Genomic DNA, 18,051 nt, shown 5'->3' with positions numbered 1-18,051 from the left:
AATAAGAGCCTCGGGATGACAGAGTAAATTGGAGAGTTGTCTTCTATGCTGTCTTTGTTCTCCTCACTCTTTTGTCAATACCTAATTACCCTCTCTGTTGCTGTTCTCACTGATAGCTTGGGACTTATAATAGCGTTTTGAAGGCATTGTTTTTAAATCACAACAGTTCAGAATAATCTTACACATTGATCAACTATTGTTGGTTTTAGATAGTGTCTAGGCAATGCTTAGAGGAGAGGAGAGATCAAAAAATATTTTCTCACAGGGTTAGTGAGAAGGGTTTTCCTTGTCTATTATCTCGTAAATGATTTATCTTAGCAAGTGTTTCAGTGTTCAGACATCTGTGGCTGCTACATTCATTTCTCATTTTGGGACTATTGTATTGACTGCAGGTGTTGGTGGTCTTACCATCAGGCATGGGTAGGCAATTGCTTGAGGCCTCATGCTCCAAAGGGGCCTCAAGATAGTCATTAGGGGTGTAAATCAAATATGACTATACATGTTAAATAACTTTCAATCATGAAGCTTTTCCAGGAAAGTCACTGGGGAGGACCCCCGGCCTCAACAGAAAGACCTAAGCCTCTCAGAAAGCCCCAAAGATATCTTTAGATTAAGCAAATTTGAGATAGGCAGATCCCTAGACATATTGAAACATTGAATTGATGGTTAGTGTGTCATAAATTGTCATGTAGTACTTAAAATGCAAGTCTTGTGGCAGAAGAACTGATATTCCACTAACTAGTAAACATTTTTTTTCATAAGTTCCACCTAGCCTGAATCCAGAATCAGATCAAGCATTTGCATGTGAGCAACTCACCTCGAACAATACCTGTCAGTGTCGGGTAATGATTACCTGTGTGTAATCACTGTGTCATATATATGTGTGTGTGGTATATGTATCTCTAATACAAAGACAGACTATACAGTGAATGAATCATTTAACAAAGCCAGTTCTTTGGTAGTCAGGAGAAGTGGTTTGGAGACTGACTCTAGGATGTTTCATATCCAGACAGATATGGATTTCATAATGGATAAACACAGACTCACTGTCTCCTTTATCTACCTCCAGCAGGATAAATGTGTTGACTCTCCCTTCTTCTGAAAAGATTGCTGCCAACACAGGCTTACTAATTATGGTGGGTATATTTTGTATTACTGAAAGACAGTGATGAGAAATCTATCTGCTGGAGCTTATAGAATTTTCCTGAAATTATTGTTTTGTTTTTTTTTTTAAACTCAGACAGAAAATATTAATTCATGATGTAAAATTTCCACAACTATCAAAAACAATGAAACACTGTACCTTCTGAATAAAACATTCTGGGGTATTTTAAAACTCGGAATACAGCTAGAAGAATTTTGTTCTTTGCTCTCAGATGCTGTAAAATAAATCACGACACTCAGGTTGTGAGTGACCAAAATTGGCAGCATACAGAAAAATTGTAATAAAGTACATTAATACATTTTTACAACTTCTGTTGCATGAATCTGACCATAAGTATCAAATACTGATTCACATTTGGGAATTTTTATTTTTTTAAATGCAAGTTTAAGTGAAAAACCTTGATGTAAAATACACCAAAATTAAATATTTTTAAAGTACTATATGAAAATTGAATTTCCATCAAGGTTATTATCACAGAATGTTAATATGAATTATATATTAAAAATAAGCAACAACTTTGAGTTTATTTATTTATTTATTTTAATTTTTACATTTTAAGATTTTAATGAATCTTTACACTCACGGTGCAACTGGCCAAAAATGGACACCATACACATATGGCAACCACAAATTACACACATTGAGGTTTTCTTTCTTTTTTCTTTCTTTTTTTTTTTTTTTAAACAAGATCAGACCTGATCATAAATATAAAATATTGATACATTTTAGGAAATTAACCCTTTTAGTGCCAGTTTAAGTGCAAAAAAACCCCCTGATGTTTGTGATAAAAAAGATTTTTTTTTAATATGCTACATGCAATTTTGATTTTGTTTGAAGGAGATTATCACTGCCTTAAATATGTAAATAATGAGCAACAACTTTGATCTTTATGAATTATTAAATAATTTACATTTTTTTATTTTGAATTATTTTTCAAGACTTGCTACATTAATGCCCCTACAAGAATCAAGAAAAAGCATACAAGTTCCCCTCATGGCAAATTTGAAAAGGGTTGACATTTAGTGACAAAGAGGAAGAAATGCTGATTGCAGTTGACACCAGTAAATGCATTATTGTTTTCTTTTTTTACTGCGATGGCTTAGGGATTAAAAAAAAAAAAAAAAAAGTCTGGTTATAATGGGTTTCAGTGGGGAATTTTTTGTCACCAACACCCTGAGTGTCTATAGAGATGCACAGGGTTTATTATTGACCTGTTACAGGTTTTAAAATTAAACAATCTTTAAAAAAAATCTTACCCTCCCAAATTCATGTAGTTAGCATTAACACAGTAATAATAATAATAATAATAATAATAATAATGATGATGATGATGATGAAACTGATATAAAACAGACTTCAAAATGGCTTCAACACCCTCCATGGTTTATTTTGTAATCTTTTGCATTAAATCCAACTCCTTGCTGCAGTTGTTTCCTCTCTGTTATTATTCTTTTTTTTTTTTTTTTTAGAATTCAGAAATAGCAGGTTTATAAATTTGTAGTACTGATTTGAGGATATTTTTTGGAGATATAGTTTATATACAGATTAGGAGTCACTGTTGCTTAATTTATTTCTATATTATTTATACTGTAAGTCTTAATGCAGGTGTTTTCAATAAAACTTAGGAAAATGTGATGTCACCACACTGTATAAACCAATAAAAACAATCAGCTCATTCTGCCAGTCTCAGATTAAAAGAGATATCAATCATGTTGAACACTTCCACATACCAAAAAGAGGGGCTAATCAAGGACTTTGATTGGACACACCTGTTTAAAAAGGATGGATTTTACATTTTGTGCCACTGAGAGGAAGATAATTCTTGAGGTAAGCAAAGTTATCTGGTGAGTTTAGGCTGCAACTAGCATTTTAAGTTAGCAAAATAAGATCTGATATCAAAGCTGCTAAATTTAATTCATTGTAGGTTATCAGGCTAACTATTTTTGAAACTGTCTTCAGTTTCCACCTCTAAAAGTCATTCTCCATATCTTTGCTCAAGCACAGTATTTTTCATTTTTTTGCTTTCTCATGCCACAAAGTAGCATTTTTAGCTAGCAATATAAAAGCTGATACCGCATCCTTTATTTTATTTGATCACATTTCCTATGTTCTCAGCACTAAAATTTGTTGTTATATCTTTGCCTCGACACAATATTTCTAGTTTAGTTCTTAGAAAATTGGTAGTTATCCAGGATTCTGTCAGAATGATCCGTTAATTTTCATTGCATGCTAAAGGTGGAATTATTGGCGGATACTAGGAACTATGCTGTGAATGATGCCTAATTAGCAGCATTTAATGGTCAAGTTTAAGAGTGTATGCAGGACCAGGCTACTTTGGCTGATGTTGTAGGACTAAGGGGGCTCTCACAAAAAATAAAAACAGAATTAAAAAGCTGTAGTGGCTTTGTTGTTAAGATTTGGACACGTGGAAAGGCTTCAGTGATAATCTTCTTATGGATAAATTCGCATAAAAATGCTTTTGTAAAAAAATAACTGACACATTAGGATGATTTAACAACACTATTACCAAATATAGGCCAGCATAAAAGTCTAGGATTCGCTCATTAGCCCCCAGTGAGCCCTAGAAGATCAAATAATGGAGCATTTTCTTTGCTATCTTCATCAGACTTATGAGTGAAGTTCTGCAGGTGCATGCAGGAGCGCGTAGTGATGGCTGGTGGCGCTGTAGGACTTGCATGAACCAATCACAGCAAAAGAGGCGGAGCGGTATTGGTAGGAAAGTAGCCACACTGTATGCCAGCCCAAACAATCTGTCACTCACATCCCATCCTCCGTCTTACAGTGAGAGACTCCCGAATAGTCCCGGTCCCTCCGTCTGGAGCTGTGCAGCGCGGTGCAGGCAGGACACCTACTCACCAAGACTCAGCCGCCTCCAACCACGCTGTTATTCCTTCGGCTGTAAAATGCAACAGCGGTCTTTGTGGGGTAAAAACAGCATTCATTCATGAGCAGCGTCGCAGGGAAACAGGGACAAACGCTGTGGGACAGGAGCGACGAGCGGCCGAGGAGGTAAGCGGCTGCCACACTGACTCTCATGTCGCTTATGTTTGTTTTTGTTTTTGACAAACAGCAGAGTTTAGTGTGCATGTGAGCTTCTGTATGTTAAATGTATGAGCGGAGCATCATTAGTTTCATTGCCTCTTTACCGAGGACCACCTTACCTCTTGAAACGGTGCGTGCGCGATCAGGTTATTTGCAAGCGCTCCCTCAAAGAGACTGTTAACTTCACGTGTCTGCTCACAACGGTTGGATTAGTGAATGGGCGAGTTGTTTTGGGAAAGAAGGTCAACCACGTAGGAAAACTGGTTAGCTGCTAAATGCTTTGAGAAATATCCATTAATTTGACTCGTATCAGCCTGGTATGGTATGATAAAAATGTACTTAAATAATACCGGAAAGCTCCAAAGTATTTCCCACCAAGCTGCACTAAAGAATTTATTAGACTTTATTTGACTCACATCATGCGTTGTTCCTTCTAAAATACTACTGGAATTTGTAGTTGCATCTACAAATAAACACGCATATTCATTACAGACTGCTGTTAATCCTTGTAGTAGGCTCTTCGATGTTTTCAAACTCTGTACTCCTTAGTGTTAGAATCCTGCTAGGTTCTGCAGATGAACATAACTCGTAGCCCTCACTCATCCTCCAGAAAGCATTGCCGTAGTTGTCACAGTCCCATGTGTTGTTATAGTGAAGTGCTGCAGCCTTGGGTAGTATAAGAGCTCCAGATGTAATAAACACTTTGCCTCTTCTGGCACACAGTGTTTGTTGAATACTGAGTCATTATGACTGCTGCGATTAGTCCATGATAATGATTCTCTCTAAATCACTTTCCTCTTTAGGCTTATTTAATAACCTGTCAAGTGAGATAGTGTTGATGAAAGACTATAGGTTGGTACTAGTCATGGTATCTGTGCATTTAATCTGTGCTCCATATTTAGTGCAGTTTAATGTAATTTCTCATACCAAACAATACATGTTTCAACCCTGTCTGCTCTTGAAAAAGATTACTTTTTACCAATGTGTTATAGAGTTTAAATAGATGCAAAGTCCCCCAGTTTGACTGCATGTGCTCCTGTTCCTAAAAAAATACCTTGTTGTTATAAATGAACTGAACATATAAAACAGGAGGTAAACACTCTCCCCACTGAAACACTATGAAACCTAACAGGCTCTCATGAATCAAGGTGGGATTAAGAGCATTAATCTGCGTCCTCCACAACTGACAGGCTCTTCTGCAACTGATGAGATAACACATTGTGTTTGCTTCGGTGCTGAGGTGTTTGTTAGGGGTCTTCTTGGCTCATCAGTGAATTATTATTGCACAGCAGCATCTCACAGACGTGTGAAATATGTGTGTGTGACTTACAGTATGCGAAGTGATTGTGAGGGACTTCAAAGTGTGGACCAAATGTGGTTTAAGTTGTTCTGGGTAGTCACCGGGGTATAATTTGTTATTTATGTTTGATACTGTGGGGGGGGGGCACAAGTGACCCCTCCGAATTTGGGCTTTGTTATTGTTTACATCTGATAAGTACATGCATGAAACAACAGTATTTGCAGGTCAGTGAAACTGTGAAAGTTAAAGTGGTGAGTAGGGCTGAGCGAATGAAATAACAGCAGGAGGCTGCAACGCACACATTAAAGCTGTGAAATAGACGATCAACGCATCCATGCTGTTAGCAGTCCGATTTCTTTAGCAAGCACAGGAAAGAGGTGCCATCTGTAGTAGGAATCCACTAACCTAGGATCAGCCTCACGTAACTTAGCGCCTGCCTGAAGGGTCATACTGGTACAGTGATGGCAGCAGTGTCACCACATGCATGCTGCATGCATGCTGCATGAGCTCTGTGCAGACTCTGCCTGCGCAGAGCTCACTTCTCTGACTTCTGCAGACTTAAATGCATGTTTGTCACGAAAACAAGAAAATGTCTTGCTGCTGTAAATTTGGAATTTACCCTTGTGGGACTAATAAAGGAATATCTTATCATATCTTATTTTATTTTATGCAGATTTTTGCTGGACTCCAAAAGCACAGAAGCAGCTGCGTTCTTGCGTTGTGTTCTGTGTGAAGCGTTCATACTCAAAGAAAGCGGGAACCTCCTTATGTGTAGAGTGATGCTGGAATTACACTAGATTGCAAAGGCCTAAATTATATTTCATGAAATACTATTCCTGCATGGATTAACTTAATATTTGGAGTCATGCACAAAGTGCACAACCTAACATTAGCAACATTAAGGTCACTCCATCTCAAAGTTCCACAGTGAATTTCTGTCCCAGTGCAGTATTTTCTGGTATTTTTGGCACTTATCCAGTTAGTAAACACACCTCCCACTGTTATTGTGAGGTTATTAAGGATGTTACAATTGCAGGAGTAAGGGGCAATAAATATTGTAAGTACAGCACTCCAGACAGTAAAAAAAGCAATTAATGTATAAGTGTATGCATTAGAATCAAGTTGCGACCCTCTGCTTTTGCCTCTGGTGATGGACTTTTGATTGGAAGCTGTGACAAGCGCAGTAGTTGTCCCCTTTATTTTTCTTCTTTTACTGTACTCATGTGGAAGTAGGACAAGTGTTTTTTAAATCTGGGAGTAATTTGCAATGATATAAGTAGTCACAGCCCCATTTTCTCAGCTTGCAGTGGCAGTGAAATCTTTGCTTAAATGTGCTACTGAATATTTGCATCAGAGGTTATTAAAAAGCATGATACACTTCTGCACCCAGGGGGGAGAAGGCCATGAGCAAATGCTGGGTTCTTTAGAAATCAGTGAACTATGAGAGGCAGTATATCTCAGCTGCCCTTTTGAACATAGTCACAGACTAGTGATGCTGGTATCATATTTCTAAAAAGCTCTCAGTGCCCCTGTTCAGAGACCAAAATGGTCTCTGAACAGGGGCAGGCTCTGAAACATGTCTGCACATATGGAGATTTGAGCTGGTAGCTCCTTTTCAAATGTTTCTTTGTGGCATTTAAGATAGGATTTTAACAATGTTAATTAAAATTTCAATAATCTTTGTTAGGGGACTTTTTAATAGCTTATGGTTTTATATTTTTGCCTTTCATTAGATTAGTTTAATAATTAAATAACCTAGATCATGTCTGGGCGATATGGATCAAAAATATGTGATTTCTTCTTTTTCTTTCTCTCTTTTATTATTTTTCTTTTTCATTTAAGCAGAATGAGGATATACAAATCTGAGAATACAGGAAAGTATACCACAATGACACCATCACCATGGGTGATTATCCCTTACAAATTTTAAAAGTTATTATTGAGCAGCCAATAAAGTATTTGATATACAAGAAAGAATATATATATATATTAGGGGTGTAAAGGTATGTGTATTCATACCGAACCGATTCGGTATGGGCATCTTGGTACGGTACAGACGTGTACTGAACGAATACATGTGGAGCCAAGCTCATACACAGAAGGAAAACCAGAAAACAACTCACTGTCACACTGTCCTCACAACCACACAACCACAGCAAATGACAGTAACAGCCTGAATATTCCCAGATAAAGAGTCCTGTTTAGGAACACTTTGTTTCCCAGTAAAATACAACAGTGGACAAAGACAACAACAATAGCGCTGACACTATACTGCAATTGTGTCGCTAAAAGCAAGTCGTCCAGCGTACCAATCAAAGCATTTGAAAAAGCTCCACTCAAACAAGAACGTCACAGTAAAGAGGAGGAACAGCAAAGTCTTACCAGCTGGTTATAAATTTCTTATTCTTTAAGATTGTCTTTATTATAACAGTGGTGCTCTGGCTCTGTGAATCAAATTAATTTTACCTTCATATGTCTGCCTCGAAGGAGGGAGAGATGGACTCTGCGGCTGCGTCCTAGGTAGAGTTATCCTCAGATTTCACACGGCTCAAACCTCTGTATCTGCCAAGATGGGCTGTGAAAAGTTCTGCCAAAATTTTTAGTAGGTCCCATTGATTAAAAAAGTAATTCAGTGCTGAAGTCTGTGTTGAAATCAGAAGGAAAGACACTAATTAGCATATTTAACAAGCTAACGGTAGTATGATGATGCGTTCAAGTTGGCTGGGAAATTTTGGTTTTTAGAGGATGGGTGCAAATATGTCAATCTATCAATGAAAATAACCGAGCAACACAAAAATGTATTTATTTAGTACTATTTTTAATCATTGAAGAACTTTTGGAAGGAGGTTACAACATTATTAATAATCTAAATGTAATTTATGAAGCCTATTTATTTTAATACAATTTAATTTAAAAATTACGTTTTCTTTATTTGCTTGAATTAACAAATACATACCGAACCGTGACTTCAAAACTGAGGTACGTACCGAACCGAAATTTTTCTGTACCGTTACACCCCTCATATACGTATATACATATATATATATATATAATTTACATGGCCAAAAATTTTAAGTATAGTAACTGGTAATGCAGCTCTCGAATTTGTATTACATTGTAATCTTCTTGTGAATTTTGTACTTACTTTGTAATTATATACTGTGTAGGGCTGAATGATCAAAAGTTCATTGTTCCACAACCACGATGTGCACATGCACAAATGTCACATCACAGTTCCTGTGATGTGAGTCACTTTATCTGGACCACATCATGATTGAATCAATCAATCAATCAATCAATCAATCAGTCAGTCAGTCAGTCAGTCAGTCAGTCAATCATTTAATGTTTGTATAGTGTCAATTCATAACTGAAGTTCTCTCAAGATACTTTACAAAGACATCAGGTCTTTTTGTTGTGGCCTATAATAAACCAGCATTAACCATTGATATTATAATAAAGACCTACCCTATTATAATAAAAAACTGGGTATTTAGCCCTGTTACAGTGGCGACATAAACCTTCCCTTTAAAGGGCAGCACTGTTGAGCAGACCAGGCACATGTTAAACAGCTTGGCTGGAGTAGGATTGGAAAGGGTGAGAGGGAGGAATAGGGGTGGAGAAAGGCAAGAAGAGGAGAGGAACAAGAGAAACAGCAAAAGTTTTGGATGTAGACCAAAACTGCAGGTTTTCTCTTTTTTTGTGACTGATCTGCACTAATGTCACAATCAGAAGCTAGAGATCTGAGCACTGTGCACGCAGAGTCTGTGTACACGTTCAGACTACAGGTAGGCCTGGGCAATATGGCCTAAAAATGTAATCCCCTATTTTCTTTAAAAATATTTGATTTACAATTTTAAACATTTTTTTCTTATCCTTGTTTAAAAAACACACACAATATTGTGTTACTGCTCCTATAGTTTTAGGTTTCACTCATGTAATGTTGAGGTGAGTCAAGCTGCGTTTGACTTCACCTTATTTCCTATTGGGGGTGTTCACAATAAAAGCCCTTAATAAATATCAACAGCTACAGGCTTTTATTGTGAAGGAATTGTCAGAAGTAGCATTTTATCATTGTTCAACCAAGTTTCTGCAGCGGTACCGGCGACTTTCTGCAAAGTGCAGCGTTGACAGCAGCATCTCTAAATACATCTCTGTCTTGTTTAACGCCACAGCTCGCTTCTAGGACTGAACATGGACTTATTAAATGAGTCAGGAGTTTAAACACATTTCAAACTGTTGTCTAAGCTGAATCACTGCACTGCTGAGCTAAAAACAAGCCAAGGTGACCAAACTTGTGTTAACGCCCCAGACAGACTGACAGATAGGCTCTGCAAAGCGAACGCGGTCCTTCTTAGTACAGACTTTAAACTAAGAGAGGAAAACACAGACTTAACCTGTTTACTGTATTACAGATTAAATACAGCAGCATGAGTGACTGACGTTCAGTTAGTTATGTGGCTGCTTTTACTGCTAGAACAAAACCTACTGCTGATGGGACTCAGAATAAGCCGTTTTACATTACTTTGCTGGATAGTGGCTGCGTCATGCCTTGTATGGGCTCTGCAGCTGAACGCACCCATTTAAACACTGGTAAAGATGGCGATGCAGAAGCCCATTCTGTGGAAGAATTTTTACAATTGACAGTATTAATACTAGTTTACTGCCCTGTGCCCACCACTAGATTTCGGTGCTATGGACTGCTTTAAGTGTGTGTTTGATGGTTGTAGAGGTCCTGTCAGTCTGTAGTGAGACACACTTTCGCCACTCGGCTGCATGTCTTTGATTGAGATATTGACACGTTAGCCGTGCTGCTTCCTTTAGTTGCCACAGTTTTTAAACAAATACTACAGCGTGCTGTGGTGTGTTCATGGTCCCAAGCTGCAAACCTGAACCAGGTCCTGACAGCTGACGAAAATATACAGTTCTTATGGGATGAAACTCAGGATTTGCGCCGGTAGCCGTGCTGTTGTGTGTGGGTCTCTGTGGTGAAGGAGGGGGAGGGTGTAAACTATGGGAGCCCCAGGGGGAGAGAAAGAGGAGTGCGGAGGAATATCGGAAAATCTAGATTTTTAAAAAAAATTCGTCCTAACAAAAAAATTTGAATTTATCAATTAAACCGATGTATCACACAGGCCTAGCTACAGGTGATGCTGCCACCATCATAGTTGCACCAGCATGACACTAATGCCAATACATACCAGCTCCTTACCCCTGTGCTTGTTAATATATGCTCTGTAAACACCATGGATGTGCTGATTGTCTACTTTTCAGCTGCTGTTGTGCATGCCAGTGTGTGACAACCACAGCAGCCTGAACTTAAGGTTTCATTTAATCATCAGTTCCTTTGAGCGTCCATAGAAACAGGTGATGACATTGAAGTAACACAATAACAAATTATTTGTAAAGTTTATGAAGAAACACGTTGCTCTATACACTTGTGTTCTCTCTCTTCCTCCTACTCCGTGTGTGTGTGTCAAAGTTGCTGTCAGAGGGTGTGAGATAACTGAAATCTGAAAATGACTGAAAGACCCAAATAATAAAAATTTATGTTTTTTAAAATGATTTTATCAATATACTGTACATTAAAGCCACTTAATGTTTTTGGTTCAAGTTCCCTTTTTATGAAAACAATTCCATACATATTGCAGAAAAAATAAATTCGGCAATGCCATTTTTTCCAGTATTGTTCAGCCCTTGTACTACCTTTTTGTTTGTGACTTTGGCTTCTTTGTTAGAGAGAAAAAGCAGTGGTCTAAGTAATTGTTTTAAAGACAGACATAGAGGTTTTAACAGAGATTCACAGCCTTTTAATGATTAATGTGGCTGCAATGCTTTCTGGGTTGTAGATACTGCTTTGGAGAGAAACTTGAGTCGCTACCAGCTCTGTGATGGATTTGTTTTTTGGCAATAGCAGAAGATGGAGTGTAAACCCTTTGTTATTTTTTGTGAAGGAATGTAAGCTCAGAATTGCAGATCATTAGCTTGATGAAGTATCATGTGTATTTTGGAAATACCTCTACCAAATGTGACCATTCACAATGTTATAGACCAGACAAATCAGTCTTTTATTTTCCACATTTCTGTTCTCAAGTCAGACCCAGTCTAAAAAGGAAGTCTGTCAAGGTTCTTATTTAGCTTGTTTGCCTTGTGCTGAAAATTGTCAATGGTTTAAGCTAACCCTGACCGTGCTCTAGTACACAACAGGAGCAGAGATACACAAAGACAGATCCAGTGACTTACAAAGACTGCCACAGCAGATGAGTCTCTTGGCTGCTTTTTCCAAATAACACTAGTGCTTTTGTTGTGTTTGACAATGAGGATCTTTGAAGTGTCATATCAAGTGAAAACCTTGTAGTCTTTTTAAAAAGAGCAGAGCTTTCAGTTTAATTTGAAATTGTAGTAATTTTTCATTCCCTCCCAGGAATTCATTCACTACCAGTCCCTCAGAGCTTTCTCAACTATATCCATATGTCTCTACTTTGCCCTTTTCCACAGGCCAATTATCCTCAGCTTTTCTCTAATGTTCTCTCAGGACAGTTGGGGGGAAGCGCTAGTCTCCATGGAGTCATTATTCTGTTCTCCAGACTAAACATTACACTAAGAAATCTCTTAATGCACATTGTTCTACACATGAATGTATTTTTTTTTTAAGTGAAAGTATGCCTGATTTTTTTATTTTATTTTTTTGTCCAGATGTTGCGCACAGGAATATTGCTGACAGATTTTGGGAGGTTTTCATTTTATTTTCTTTCTAAAGCCTCACCATATTCACCAACTGTTATTGTTTCTGCAGGTGCAGAGAGCGATACTCTGAAGATCTAATTTATCTGTGATGAGCATCCCCATCCACCAGAGACCAAAGGTATGGTGAGATATGAAAAGCTCATTATTCTGTGTACGAATAAACATTTTGATATGCTGCACACAAACTAAACAATTAGACAAAGTTGAATTTTATATCTGTACTTTAAAAGACTAATATCTTATGATACTCTGTACTTATACTTCAACACACCGTGCCCACTGTGTGTAGATGTTCAGGTTCTGTGCTGTTGTCCAGCTTTAGTGGGGGGTTGGTGGTCTGAATTATTTGATATACAGCATCATTAATTCTGCTTGACTTACCTGCTGTGTCCACAAAATGAGCTCTGTCTAATTTTGTTTCTTCTTCTGCAAAGATCTCACATTTCTGGTATCATGTAAGACCAGATCAGTATCTGAGCAGGGCTAGAACTGATCACAGGTCAGAGAGAGAGGGGATTACTCTCTCTCACTAAGAGGACCCAGGAACCCCTCTGGTCTGTTTACTGCTGATGAAATAGAGTTGAATTAATGGGGTTACCCACTGTGGGGAATGGAAAAAAGGAGAGGCTGTCTCTGATCTGTGAGCAAGATGACAGGGCACATGGGTGGGGGGCAGGACTGGGTTTTGTGTCAGTGTATAAGTGTGTGCGTTTATTTTCTCAGACTCAGCTGAAAAGGATTGTTTGATTTAGGGGTGTGTGACGATCTTAAATCATGAAGAAATAGAATGTATCGGCGATCTGCTAAAGCGGTAGTATTGCAGATTTACTACTTAAAAAGAGTTTAAACAGGCCTGTGAACTGCTGCAGGTTTTTATAAACCATCAGGGTGATTTGGACTGTGTGCACGAAGACTTTTTGGATGATCTAAAGAGACTGCATCCTAAGAGTCAAACAAGGGAGAGACCAGACACCTCTGTCAGCACTGCAGTCTTCATTACATGACCGTTTATCACAGAGTGTGGCAGAGGCAGATCTAGTCCTGTCATTTCAGTTGGTACAACCAATATTATTCTTCTCTCCTAGTGTTTAACCAAGTTATTTACAAACATCTCCACAAAAATCTTAATTATATTAAAATCAAATAAAGCGACATCAGCATAACTATGTATCACAAAAATACATCTCTTTTTGGTTTAGGTTTATATTTGCTTGTTTTGTTGTTCTTACTGATCTATAAACAACAATAATGTAACTACTTGTTTAAAGCTACAGCTGTATGAATTCTGCTCATACTCCACATTTTAAAATAAGTATCACGGTGTAAAATTTTCCCTGCTGAACAATAAAATAGGTTTAAAAACACAAAGGAGTGAACACATCACAATTTTAATTTATTTTGATGGCTGCAGGGAGTAGGTTGGGTGCGTACAATATTTGTGAAAAGACCTTCGGATCCTCCTTACCAGGTGGACCCAACTATAAAATGTCAAATTTTGAAATGTTTCATGCATTAACCAAAGGGCTTTTGCTGAAGACAAGTATTGAAAAATATATAGTTTACTTTTAAACTCAGTATTTGTGCATTAAAAAATATATGTGAAGAATAATTTTGTTTATTGGTCAATAACTTAAGAATTAGCCTGAAAACTCAGAATAAAAAAGAATGTGATAAAATCGAGATGTGATCAAGCCATTAAAAAATCGTTATATGATTTTATCATCCACCCATTTTTTAATCAGTGTATTAATGTGTTAATTTTTCCATCTCACAAACTGAGAGTGCTTCAGTAACTTTTGAACTTTACACAGTTTTCTCCTATTGGTCTAAAAGAACAGAAACCATTTGCAGAATGTGTGCATACAGCTATGAGAACTGTAGTGGCTATTTGTCATCAAAAAAAGGTTTCAACAACAGGGACTAACTTTAACAAATGGCCATGATGAACCGGTCCAGTTGGGTTGTACGCAGGCAATAAGAAAGTTCATTTTCCAGTCAGGATTAAACGTTTTTGTCATTTACTCAGATCAAACAAAGCTTCACAAACATTTCATGCCATGTCTCATTGTCCCGGTAAAAAAACTGTATCCCCTTCCAGGTGCATGAACCCCAGTGACACACCCTCAACCTATATGGGAATCCTGTCAAATCGCTGCCTGACACAGTGCCTATTGCCCTCTGGTGTTTACAAAGAAAAAGAAAAAAAAAGAAAAAGTCATCATTCAACAATAACCTGGTGAAATAGCTCCGACAAGAACGAAGAGTTTATTATGTGTTGCAAAGTGTCCATAACAATCTTGCTGAAGTTTCAAAATGCCCCACCCCCGATTTATCTGTGCAGAGGCCCAATGGCAGTTGGAGTCCTCAGTCTTTAAAGTATTGGAGAGCATCAAAGTATTGGGCCTGGCTGCAGCTGTAAGTTCCTTGTTGCATTCAAAGATAAAGATATTGTTTTCTTATGCCCATTTCTGACTCGGACAAGGTAAAATTCCTCTCTATGTATCCTTTTCCTTTATATTTTGGCTGAGAGACACATGGGAAAAATAGACAACCTTTCTATTCTCTAAATTGGCCACTAGTGAGCCATGTTTATCAGGAGCATGTGGCAGATACAGTCTGAGAGCATTTACTTGTTAACATGCTAGCTGAAATGAACATCAAACACTGTAGCTGCCAAGATGTGCGTCTCACACGCCCACTCTTTAAAGGCTTTGTCAATTGATGCTTTTGTTGCTCATACCAACAGTGACTTCCAGTAGACCGCTGCTGAAAGTGGTCATGTGTGCAGGATGGAGAGATGTAAAGTTGCACTTTCACAAGCCTCTGCAGCCTTTACCCAATGTCCTGTGGCCTTCACAGCTCTCTCAGCCTGGGCTTCATTGATAATAAGTAGGCCTGTCAATAGATTAAAAATTTTAATCGCGATTAATCTCACAAATTCCATAGTTAACTTGCGATTAATCGCAAATTAACCACACTTTTTTTCTGTTCTAAATGCCCCTTACAGGACTATTTCTCAAGATTTAAATACCCTTATCAACATGAATGAACAACAATACTTTTTTTATCCAAATCTTTGTTCATGTCAACGACCCAAAAAACACAACAGATAATGTCCAGAAAATTTTCTAGTCTAATCTCAAAGATACTGAATGCTCTATAAATTTTCTGAGAGCATAACATGGTAAACTCAAGCCCACCAAGCCATAGTGGATGAAGATACTGACCTTAATGTAACATTACTGAATAATACCACAGACTTGTAGAAGTTAACTCCCCTGTTCTCAGCAGCTTAACACAGAATAACAGATCTAATCATCACACATTGACATAAAGAGCATAGTCAGTGAAGTTCAAACCACTTAAAGATCATTCCTGGATCCTTCACACTAAAGCAGAGAATGTTGGTCTCACATGTGGGAAATAAAGGCTCACAATCATCCCTCAACAGGACTCACAACAGGATGATACAAAAAGACTAAATACAGTCAGAGAACTACACTACAGATTACTCAAGCAGTTTTTTCTTCATAAATAAAGGGGAACCACAGTCTAATAATGCCTTTTAGCTTATATTATGATACTCTACAGAGCTTCTTCACTCTCAGGCTCACCTGTAACCTCTGCTCCCCTGTTACACACCAGTCTCTGCTGCTCTGTCTCCTCCTCATCATGATGCAGCTGTAGGCCTATATTCACCAGCGTCAGACCCTCCTATAGGGACTGCAGTCTTTGACACTTTTGCAGCATCTTGATTGTTTTTCTTTTTTTTTTTTTTTTTTTTTTTTTTTTTTTAAATTTGGCGTTTATTTACTGTTCCAGTTGATCGTTTCAGTAAGTTTCATTTTGTCTGAATACTTTCACTTTCAAGCAGGAGCAGAGTCGGCATGGGAGCGGGAGTAAACAGACCTTTATGAGATGTGATCGTGCCAGTCAACGGTCAATATAAAGGGTCAGCGCAGCTGTGGTGCCGGTTCATGGCAGATATAATAGCCTAAATAAATGAATAAATCATACAGGCCCAAAAGTGCGTCGACCCACCAGTAAATGCCCGGTATGCCAGATAGCGAGTCCATCACTGCTTGCAGTTGTCTGAGCGTAAACAATCCAGCATGGTGAGAGGGGCTGCTCTCTGCTTTAGCGGTGTGCTCGGCTAGTGAGTGGTACGGGGTGTTTAAGACTCTGCTAGTACAAACTCCTGATAACTCAGTTCATGTCAACAGTAAGAGAAATTAAATTCAGTCTTATCTGGCATGATATGAAAGCTGAACCTGTCCTTCAAAAGTCTCTGTCCTGTATCCATTTCTGCTCGCTTGTACCACATCACGACGCCGTCACTTCCTGATGTGGCAAACTATGGGGTGGGTCGAGGGTCACACAGAACGCGCATGTGTTAATCGTGCGACAAAAAAAATAGTGAGGTTAAAAGTAATTTGAGTTAACGTGATTTTAATGCGTTAACTATGACAGCCCTAATAATAAGGAATCTTCCTTTTTATTCAGGTTAATGGCCATGCTCCGTTACGGGACCATAGCAGAGGCAGAACATAAACTCAAATACATGAACACTGGCTGCCGCATGTAACATGTTGTTTCCATCATAAACAGTGAGGAATTGTCTCCTTCATGCCCCTGCAGTGATTAAGACGTAAAGCACCACAGGGGGTAGCCCATGGTTTAAAAAGGCATGAAATCCAAAAAGGCAGACACAGACTCTCACAGCAGGGGCTGTAGCGTGGCATCTTATCCAGGCCATTGAAGCTAATACCTAAGGATGGGGCATTCTGGTACCTTCAGAAGTGCTGTGCCTTTTGTCCTCTAAGTGTCTTCAGAGACTTAAGCATAAACACATCATAAGGAGGAGGAAAAGTAGTTTAAAAATCTGCTCTCTCCCTCTGTCTATCTGTTGCTCTCTTCTGCTCTTGTACGGCATTCAGCTTTAAATAAAAACAAAGTTTGGATTGGTTTTGATGACATTATCTTGTGACCTACTTGTCTTTCCTCCACAAATATGTTTTTATCACTTTTATGTTTTACATCTGGCCAATTACATATGATCATATTTTCCTAAATCATACACTACCATGCTGATAAGATGTGCATTTAAATTAAAAGCCCACACAGGGCATTATATATTCTTATCCGAGTATCAAAAAATACATCAGTCACTGCTGCTGTGCCCTGTGTTCTAGTCACTGATTTGATAGACATTTTAAAATCTCTGGCTGACTCAAGCTGTTTTGTCAACAAGCAATCAGATTTTCTCTCCTTTTCCCTCAGGCTTGTGCTGTTGCACAAAGCAGTGGCTTGCTGTCCTGCATCGGTTCAAAAACACTCTGGCACTGTGAGCAGCAGCAGTCCATCTGCTCTGTCTGCTGTCAGAATCCAAAGATACATCTGAAAGGAAGTAATTTACATGCCTGCTATGAAACTGTTTTTTTAACCTTCATTACATTGCCAAGGTGTGAGGGACCAAATGCCTTCTGCTGAAATGAATTTCCCAGCAAGGACTCTGATCAAAGAAGTCACGTACCTTTTAATTATCAGCAGTCAATGAGTCTGCTGCTGGAGAATTTGGTCTGAAATAATTGTGAGCAGGATCAGCCAAGTTTTTTTTATGTGGATATCTTCCTAATGCTGACATGAGATGACATGTCTTCTTTCTGTACATATGTAGAGAACATCAGATGCTTTATGGTGTGTCACTCAGCTGTGTAAAAGCACAATTAAGGCTGCTCAGCATGAGGCATTCTTTTCCTCTGCTTCTGGTTTAATGGAG

The 18,051-nt window shown here is 38.3% G+C and overlaps 1 protein-coding gene across 3 annotated transcripts in view; it reads left to right on the top strand.

Annotated features, from left to right (window-relative positions):
* Positions 1-2,915: 2,915 nt before the first annotated feature.
* LOC121521696 (kelch-like protein 29) overlaps positions 2,916-18,051 on the top strand; it is a 146,991-nt gene continuing 131,855 nt past the window's right edge. For 2 of the 3 annotated variants that reach the window (XM_041805838.1, XM_041805840.1), the window contains exons 1-2: positions 3,936-4,195; positions 12,322-12,390. The gene's annotated coding sequence lies outside the window, so the exon portion shown is untranslated. Of the gene's footprint in view, positions 2,993-3,935; positions 4,196-12,321; positions 12,391-18,051 lie in introns of those variants that run through there. The other variant, XM_041805839.1, reaches the window with a different exon arrangement.

Source organism: Cheilinus undulatus, linkage group 14 (genome assembly GCF_018320785.1).
Source record: "Cheilinus undulatus linkage group 14, ASM1832078v1, whole genome shotgun sequence".
In the NCBI taxonomy this organism is placed as follows: domain Eukaryota; kingdom Metazoa; phylum Chordata; class Actinopteri; order Labriformes; family Labridae; genus Cheilinus; species Cheilinus undulatus.
This window is presented reverse-complemented; position numbering and strand designations above follow the sequence as displayed.